Source organism: Gracilinanus agilis, chromosome 6 (genome assembly GCF_016433145.1).
Source record: "Gracilinanus agilis isolate LMUSP501 chromosome 6, AgileGrace, whole genome shotgun sequence".
NCBI classification, from domain to species: Eukaryota; Metazoa; Chordata; class Mammalia; order Didelphimorphia; family Didelphidae; genus Gracilinanus; species Gracilinanus agilis.
Window position 1 is genome coordinate 84,402,225 of NC_058135.1, and position 10,103 is coordinate 84,412,327.

Below are 10,103 nucleotides of genomic sequence, written 5' to 3' on the forward strand. Positions count from 1 at the left end.
ACCAGGACTAAATGGAAAGTGTGATATCCAACCACAAAAACCAAGAGAAACATGAAAAGGTAAATAAGAAACAGAGGGGAAAGAAAGAAAACTCTTATTTTTAAATTTGCCTCTTTAAGGGCTTCAATAAGATCTAAGTATTCGTATTCCTATATGGAGAAATGTTATGTGTAATTCTCTGTAGTGAACTCTATTCACTATTATTGTATTCACTATTATAGTAATTAGAAGAATTATTCATAGGGAGAGGTTGGAGTACTAAATGATATGGGGGTGGGTGGGAAAGGGGGGTTGAAGAGTAGATGGCACCAAGAGAAACTTGAATGAATTAGAAAAATAGTATATTCTATACCACACAAAGAGGGCATGGGAATGGGAGAGGATCAATACTATTATATGAAGGAGAGGAAGGGAGCATTAAGAGGTAATATTTAAACCTTTCTCTCAGTTGAATTAACCCTGAGAGGGAAGAGTAGTTATATCCATTGGGATATAGTGTAATGTAGAGATGGCAGCATGGAATCCCTGCAAAATACTATCTCTACATTACAATAGAACTCTATCTAACACTACTGAGAAAGTCAGAAGGGATAAACCAAGGGGTAGAGGGAATTGGGGAGGTCAAAGAAGGGAGGGGAGGGAATTCATTAGGCCTTAAAAATAAAAAGAGGAGAATAATAAGTGAGGGGGTAGAAATGGAAGTAAATCAAGAGAGGGGACAAGGGTTACTGATTTAAAACAAACCACTGGTTTAAAAGGAAATAGCATAAGAAGAAGGGGTAGAACTAGGAGAGGATACCAAAATGTTGGGGAATATACAACTGATAATTATAACTCTGAATGTGAATGGGATGAACTTGCCCATAAAATGGAAGCAAACAGCAGAGTGGATTAGAAACCAAAATCCTACCATATGCTGTTTAAAAGAAACACATACGAGGCAGGTGGAAATACATAGGTTTAAGGTAAAGGGCTGGAGCAAAATCTTTTGGACTTCAAAGGAGAAAAAGAAAGCAGGAGTGGTGATCATGATTTCTGACAAAAACAAAGTAAAAATAGATATGATTAAAAAATATAGGGAAGGTAATTACATTCTGATGAAAGGCAGTATAGACAATGAGGAAATAACAGTGCTCAATATGTATGCACCAAATGGCATAGCATCCAAATTCCTAAAGGAGAAACTGGCAGATCTCAAGAAGGAAATAGATAGTAAAACCATACTAGTGGAAGATCTAAATATTCCCCTTTCAGATTTAGATAAATCAAACCAAAAAATAAACAAGAAAGAGGTAAGAGATGTGAATGAAATCCTATAAAAATTAGATTTAATAGATATGTGGAGAAAAATAAATAGAGAGAAAAAAGGAATATACCTTCTTTTCAGCAGCACATGACTAAAAAAGATAGAGAAGACTGACCATGTAATAGGGCATAGAAACATTGCAAAGAAATTCAAAAGAGCAGAAATAATAAATGTAACCTTATCAGATCATAATGCAATAAAATAATAATAAGTAAGGGCACCTGGACAGGCAAATCCAAAACTAATTGGAAATTAAATAATATGATTCTCCAAAACCAACTAGTCAAAAAAGAAATCATAGAAACAATCAACAATTTCATTGAAGAGAATGACAATAATGAGACATGCTACCAAACTCTGTGGGATGCAACTAAGGCAGTACTCAGGGGAAAATTTATATCCTTGAGTGCATATATTAACAAATGAGGGAGGGCAGAGATTAATGAATTAGGCATGCAACTTAAAAAACTAGAAAGTGAACAAATTAAAAATCCCCAGATGAAAACTAAATTAGAAATACTAAAAATCAAGGGAGAAATTAGTAAAATCGAAAGTAAAATAACTATTGAATTAATAAATAAGACTAGAAACTGGTATTTTGAAAAAAACAAATAAAATAGACAAAAGTACTGGTCTATCTAATAAAAAAAGGAAAGAAGAAAACCAAATTAACAGTATCAAATGTAAGAAGGGGGACCTCACCTCTAATGAAGGGGAAATCAAAGCAATCATTAAAAACTATTTTGCCCAATTATATGGCAACAAATATAGCAATCTAGGTGATATGGATGAATATTCACAAAAATTTAAATTGCCTACATTAACAGCAGAAGAAATAGAATACTTAAATAATCCCATTTCAGAAAAAGAAATTTAACAAGCCATCAAAGAACTCCCTTAGAAAAAATTGCCAGGGCCTGATGGATTCACAAGTGAATTCTTTCAAACATTCAAAGAACAATTAATCCCAATACTATACAAATTATTTGATATAATAAGCAAAGAAGAAGTCTTACCAAATTCCTTTTATGATGCAAATATGGTACTGATTCCAAAGCCAGGTAGATCAAAAACAGAGAAAGAAAACTACAGACCAATTTCCCTAATGAACAGAGATGCAAAAATCTTAAATAGAATACTGGCAAAACAACTCCAGCAAGTGATCAAGAGTATTATCCAACATGATCAGGTGGGATTTATACCAGGAATGCAAGGATGGTTCAACATTAGGAAAACCATCTACATAATTGACTATATCAACAAGCTAACAAACAAAAATCACGTGATTATCTCAATAGATGCTGAAAAAGCCTTTGACAAAATACAACACCCATTCGTATTGAAAACACTAGAAAGCATAGGAATTGAAAGACCTTTCCTGAAAATAATAAAGAGTATATATCTAAAATCATCAAAAAGCATCATAAGCAATGGGGATAAATTAGAAGCCTTCCCAATAAGATCAGGCAAGAAACAAGGATGCCCATTATCACCTCTATTATTTAACATTGTACTAGAAACACCAGTAGTAGCAATTTGAGAAGAAAAAGAAATTGAAGGTACTAAAATAGACAATGAGAAGACTAAACTATCACTCTTTGCAGATGATATGATGGTCTACTTAAAAAATCCTAGAGAATGAACTAAGAAGCTTGTAGAAATAATCAACAACTTTAGCAAAGTTGCAGGATACAAAATAAATGCGCACAAGTCATCAGCATTTCTATATATTTCCAACACATCACAGCAGCAAGAGGTAGAAAGAGAAACACCATTTAAAATCTCCCTGGACAATATAAAATACTTAGGAATCTATCTACCAAAACAAACACAGGAATTATACAAACACAACCACAAAACACTTTCCAAACAATTAAAACTAGCTCTAAACTATTGGAAAAAACATTGATTGATCATGGGTAGGATGAGCTAACATAATAAAAATGACCATTCTACCCAAATTAATTTACTTATTTAGTGCCATACCTATCAAACTACCACAAAACATTTTTACAGAATTAGAAAAAAAAAAACTATAACAAAGTTCATTTGGAAGAACAAAAGATCAAGAATATCAAGGGAAATAATGAAAAAAAAAACTTGAAAGAAGGTGGCCTAGCAGTACCAGATATTAAACTATACTATAAAGCAGCAGTCATCAAAACAATATGGTACTGGCTAAGGCAGAAGGAAGGATCAGTGGAATAGACTTGGGGTAAGTGATATCAGCAAGACAGTGTATGATAAACCCAAAGAGCCCAACTTTTGGGACAAAAATCCACTATTTGACAAAAACTGCTGGGAAATTTGGAAAACAATATGGGAGAGATTAGGTTTAGATCAACATCTCACACCCTACACCAAGATAACTTCAGAATTGGTGAATGACTTGAATATAAAGAGGGAAACTATAAATAAATTAAGTGAACACAGAATAGTATACTTGTCAGATCTCTGGGAAAGGAAATAATTTAAAACCAAGCAAGAGTTAGAGAAAATTACAAAATGTAAAATAAATAATTTTGATTATATTAAATTAAAAAGCGTTTGTACAAACAAAACAATGCAACCAAAATCAGAAGGGGAACAATAAATTGGGAAAAAATCTTCATAACAAAAAACTCTGGCAGGGGTCTAATTACTCAAATATATAAGGAGTTGAATCAATTGTATAAAAAATCAAGCCATTCCCCAATTGACAAATGCCCAGGGACATGAATAGGTAATTTTCAGGTAAAGAAATCAAAAGTATCAATAAGCACATGAGAAAGGTCCTAAATGTCTAATAATTAGAGAAATGCAAATCAAAACAACTCTGAGGTATCACCTCACACCTAGCAAATTGGCTAAAATGAGAGCAGGGTAGAGCAATGAATGTTGGAGGGCATGTGGCAAAATTGGAACATTGATGCATTGCTGGTGGAGTTGTGAACTGATGCAACCTTTCTGGATGGCAATTTGGAACTATGTTCAAAGGGCTATAAAAGAATGTCTGCCCTTTGATCCAGCCATACCATTGTTGGGTTTGTACCCCAAAGAGATCATAGATAAACAGACTTATACAAAATATTTATTGCCTGCTTTTTGTGGTGGCAAAAAACTGGAAAATGAGGGTATGCCCTTCAATTGGGGAATGGCTGAACAAATTGTGGTATATGCTGGTGATGGAGTACTATTGTCCTCAAAGGAGTAATAAACTGGAGGAATTCCATGTGAACTGGAAAGATCTCCAGGAATTGATGCAGAGTGAAAGGAGCAGAGCCAGAAGAACATTATACACAGAGACCAATACACTGTGGTAAAATAGAATGTAATGGACTTCTGTACTGGCAGCAATGCAATGACCCAGGACACTTCTGAGAGATTTATGGTAAAGATGCTGCCCACATTCAGAGGAAGAAATACAGGAGAGGAAACACAGAAGAAAAGCAACTGCTTGTATGCATGGGTTGAGGTGGACATGATTGGGGATGTAGACTCGAAACTACCACACCAATGCAACTATCAACAATTTGGAAATTTGTCTTGATAGATGGCACATGTTAAAACCAGTGGAAATGCAATGGTGAGGGAGAGAGGGAGCTGGGGGGGGGGGGCGAAGGGGAAAGCAAGAACATGTAACCATTTTAACTTTTCTAAAAAATAAAAAATTATTTAAAAAAATTAAATTTAATTAAAACATTAAAAAAAATAAGCTAATCCAGGAACCTTTGGAGTTCATCAGGATTTGAAAAGGATAACAGAGAGATAGGATTAGGGCTAGTTATTAGTTGTATCTAATGATTAGTCATTTCCATTTGGTATAGAGAAGTGATTGAAATGATAGTTACAACAAATAAAAATATAAAAAAGAGGAAAGTCAAGCATCAGGTAGGGCCCACTAAAAATGGTTAATGGAATTCAGAGTTGACAAGACAACATAGTAGATCCAGAGAGAAACACAGAATTCTCAGTAAGGTCTTGTCACAGAGCAAGTCAACATAGCATATTCAGAGTGAGATGTGATCAGAATCGATGATGACTAGTAAAGTTCTTATGGGATGAGAATGGGTAGTTTCAAGGGAAAAATTGCAAATTCTATTTCTAGGCATTGTTGTTTTTCAGTTCTGCCTGACTCTTTATGACCCTGTCTGGGGTTTTCTTGGCAAAGAAACTGGAGTGGTTTGTCATTTCCTTTTCCAGTTCATTTTACAGATGAGGAAACTAAGATAAAGAGGGTTAAGTTACTTCTCCAGGGTCTCACAACTAATGAGTATCTTAGATCAGATTTGAACTTGGGTCTTCCTGTCTCCAGGCCCAGGGCTCTATCCACTGAGCCACCCAGCTGCCAAGCTTATTTCTAGTACCATGTTACACAGACAGTGAGCATTAAAGTTTACTAAGTGTAGGTTCCTCTTTTTCAAAGTGATTCTTTCTGAGATATGAAGTTTTTCTTTTCTTTTTGAGATCAGGAATAAGGCAGTTCTCAGTGACTCATTGTTCCCAGTCCTGCTGGTCAATCAGTGTTGCTGGAGGTGTCAGTCTTTCATGTAATCAAATCACCTCCTCACAACTGTCATGTAGGCAAGTCACATGCCCCACCTGTGTCAGAATTGATACTTACGCCACGTGTGTAAAGTGTCATATACATGGAGAGAAAATGAAATGCAAAGGCCAACCTCTTTTACTGATGTGAACCTATCTTAGTCTTAATCTCATTATGAAAGTTGTATTATAAAAAGCTGATGCACCTTGAAACCTTCTGGATCCCCATTTATCAGGCAGTTATCATGTTGCTACCTTTACATACTTTAAATAAATTCCTTTTACCTTTAAAACTTTTTTAAATAAAGGAATAAGGCAGTTCAATAGGAGCCAATGATGTTAGGCTAGAGGTATCACTTAATTACTCGAGCATTTAGGAAGAGTCCATTGCCTCTTCAAATTAAATTCAGAAAAAAGAAAATAAATAGACCATATGCATAACCTTTTGAAATACTTTCCACACCTTTTTCTTTGAGATTTTAAAATATTATCACAAGTAATGGATATTAAAGAGGAATGGTTTTATTGCTTTAAAAAAAATTGCCCTGTCCTTAGATCCCACAAGGGTCAGATAATATATATGTCAAGAATGGCATAAGATGTTGTAAAATTCACATGATCCTTAATAAATCCAACCTATATCCTTTGATCATAGTCTGTGGTTCCTGCTCCTACAAAGGTATAACCTTTGTTCATTCCTGGTATCTATCTGAACATATTCCTTACTTCCCTGCTATCTATGGAATACAGAAAATGCGCCAATTTACAACATAACCTTCAGAGTATGTACCAGAATAAAGTAGATCATGGTTGTTTAGGAGATGGAATTCTTTAACTTCACAGAGGAATGTTTTGTGTAGGCAAGCTGTTAAAACAAAACCACACATGCATCCAGGAAATCCACACCACTCACAGACAGTTGGCAGTAAAGAATGAAAGTGAATCCATAGTTTTGGATAGGAAAAGGAGAAGCAGATGTTTCTAAACAGGTGAAATGGGTAATGCATCCACAATAATAGTATTTCCTCTCCCTGTTGTCAAAGTTAAATGGCAATGACATTTTGGTAGGATCATTGATGCCAAGTGATCCATTACCTGGCTGCAATCTTCCTCTTTTGAAGATCTCTTATCAAGAGATAGAAATTCCAAGAAAAATTGGCATAAGTGTTTAAAGCTCCTTACCTATAGAGCTGAGAAATCCATACATATTTGTGTAAATTAGTGCTCCTCCTTTGGACTTTGCTGATTTGGTCCAAAGTGTTGGGGTCACCATCTACTATCTGTTTTCTCCAAAGAGAGAAAATCTCATGTTAGTATCTAGTTTGTATGTCTTACAGAGAAAGAATTAGGAAACTGAGTCTGATTAGGAAAAACATTTTATAAAAATTTTCCCGGGTAGGAGGGTGTGGGGGCAGCTGGGTAGCTCAGTGGATTGAGAACCAGACCCAGAGACAGGAGGTCCTAGGTTCAAATCTGGCCTCAGACACTTCCCAGCTGTATCACCCTGAGCAAGTCACTTGGGCCCCATTGCCTAGACTTTACCACTCTTCTGCCTTGGAGCCAATACAAAGTATTGACTCCAGGACGGAAGGTAAAGGTTTGAAAAAAAAAATTTCCCTAGGGGGCAAAGTTGAGATGGCAAAAGAAAAACATTGATCTACCTGTTTCCTGCCAAATTATTGTCCAAAAAATTATATAATGCCCCAAAATTAATTTTAGAGGAGCATAACCCACAAAAGGAAAAAACAAAGCGAAATAATTATTCGGCCCAAATCAATTTAGAAGGCTGGAGTAGAAGTAGAAATCAAAGCAATAAGTCAAGGGAGTCCCCACCATAGCAAAAGGTCTTGGAGGTGACTGAATCTCTAGGAAAGGCTTCCCAAGCTCTCAGCCACAGAAAGCTCAGAAGGAGATTATAGGGGTCCCATTGCTGGGTCTGGGTGCAAGACTCTGGTCTTAGTCTCGGGGTGGGGAAGAGAACTAGCACATGAGCACTTATGGACACAGGGGAGCAGGGGAACCTGGTCTCAGTTTCAAGGCAGAAAAGAGTGCTTGGGATTACTTATAGACCATAGTGTATAGGTTGGGAGAGTATTAAACACACTTCTCCTTACATCATACCACCGTGGAAGAATTGAAAGCAGATATATCCCTAGAGCCAGCACTGAAGGCAGCTGCACAAAGAACCTGGAACATGCAACTGTGCTCTTTTCACCATAGGAATAGAGCACAACTTTAATAGTTCTTTAAATTAAAAGAAAAAAAAAACTAGAAATGAGCAAAGAACAAAAAAATAAATTCAACAAAGAAAGTTATTTTGGTGACAGGGAAGACCAAAACACAAACTCAGAAGGAGACAACAAAGTCAATATTGCTACATCCTGTAGTGGGTAAATAAATGCCAAGGGGTTAATAGAGGGAGTAGGGGTTGATGGAGGAATGATTTGGTAAAGTAAGTTAACTGCCTGTCACACAAATATACAGGGGAAACACTCCCACTCCCACAACACAGTACACAACTGGGAGTGAGTGGTGAGAGGATTGAGAATGGCAGTTAAACCCCCAACTGCCTCCTTAGTCAAGCCAAGGATTAAACTTAACACTAGTGGGTCCTTGTTGGGTTTTAGAGAAGGAAACAAACAAAATACAAAACACATTTTAATAAAGCAGGGAAAGGGAGATGGAAGAGGTTTTACTATCTACTAATTAGAACCCAGCCAACTACCAGTTAGATTGGGCTAGCTGGTTGCCTCAAGCACAGACAGGAATCTGGCTGAATCAGGGTGGCTGCCAGGGGCTTTTTGGAGATAAGGGGATTTCTCACTCCACAAGAGAGTTACAAGCTGAATCCTTGATGGTACAGGTAACAGGAACAACTTCTTGGTCAGCCAGTAAATCCACAAATGGAGGTGACAGACACTCTGTAACTGGTCCACCCAGTTACAATGACTTGTCCTTCCCTCAGTCAAGGCATTCAGTTGATGTCCACCCAAGTTCTCCAAAGTTTCTGGTTACAGATAGATGACAGGATTCCAGTTCCCAAGTTCCTTCCTCAGCCCTTAGCAGTTCTAAACTCCTTCTTCAAAACTTTGCTGTTGCATTCTACTAAGAATGTCTATATCAGCCAGCCTTCTGCTGTCTATATATTTATATATCTACCTTATAACTTTTCCTATAACAATCCAAAGCTACAAACTCACTAAATAAAAATGAATTGGTCTTAACCTTAAAAAGAATTAATGGAGAAGCTCAAAAATTTTTAAAAATCAAATGATAGAGGTAGAAGAAAATTTGGATAAGGAAATGAGAGTAATACCAGAACATCATGAAAACAGAGTCAACAGCTTGGCAAAGGAAGCATAAAAAATACAGAAGAAATTGATACCTTTAAAAACAGAATAGGCCAAATGATAAAAGAGGCCTAAAAATCCATTGAAGAGAACTATTTAAAAAGCAGAATTGGCCAAATGGGGAAAAATGATATACAAAAATGCATTGAATAGAAAGACTTCTTGAAAGGCCAACTTGGCCATATGGGAAAAGAACTCTTTAAAAGTAAAATTGGCCAAATGGAAAAGGATGTACAAATGATCCCTAAGGAAAATAATGTCTTAAAAATCGGAAGTGGGCAATTGGAAGCTAATGACTCCATTAGACATCCAGAAACAACCAAAGTCAAAAGAATGAAAATATAGAAGAAAATGTAAACTTTCTCATTGGAAAAATAACTGACCTAGAAAATAAATATAGGAGAGATAATATAAGAATGATTTGGAGTACTTGAACACCATGATAAAAAAGCTTAAAAATAATCTTTCAAGGAATTATCTAGGAAAACTACCCTGATATCCTAGAATCAGAGGGTAAAATAGAAATTGAATGAGAAATAGATCCCAAAAGGATAAACCCTAGTAATATTATAGTTAAGTTTCAGAACTCCCAGGTCAAAGAGAATATATTAAAAGCAGCCAAAAAAGAAACACTTCAAATATCATGGAATCCCAGTTATAAAAATACAAGATTAGCAGCATCTACCTTAAGAATCAGAGGATATGGAAATGGTATTCCAGAAGGCAAAGGATCTAGGACTTCAACCAAGAATCACCAATCCAGCAAAACTGAGCATAATTCTTTAGGTGAAGAAAATAGATATATGACAAAATGGAGGACTTTCAAATATTCTTTATGAAAATATCAGAGCTGAATGGAAAATCTGACTCTCAAATACAAAACTCAACAGAAACATTACAAGTTAAACATGAAAGAGAAATGA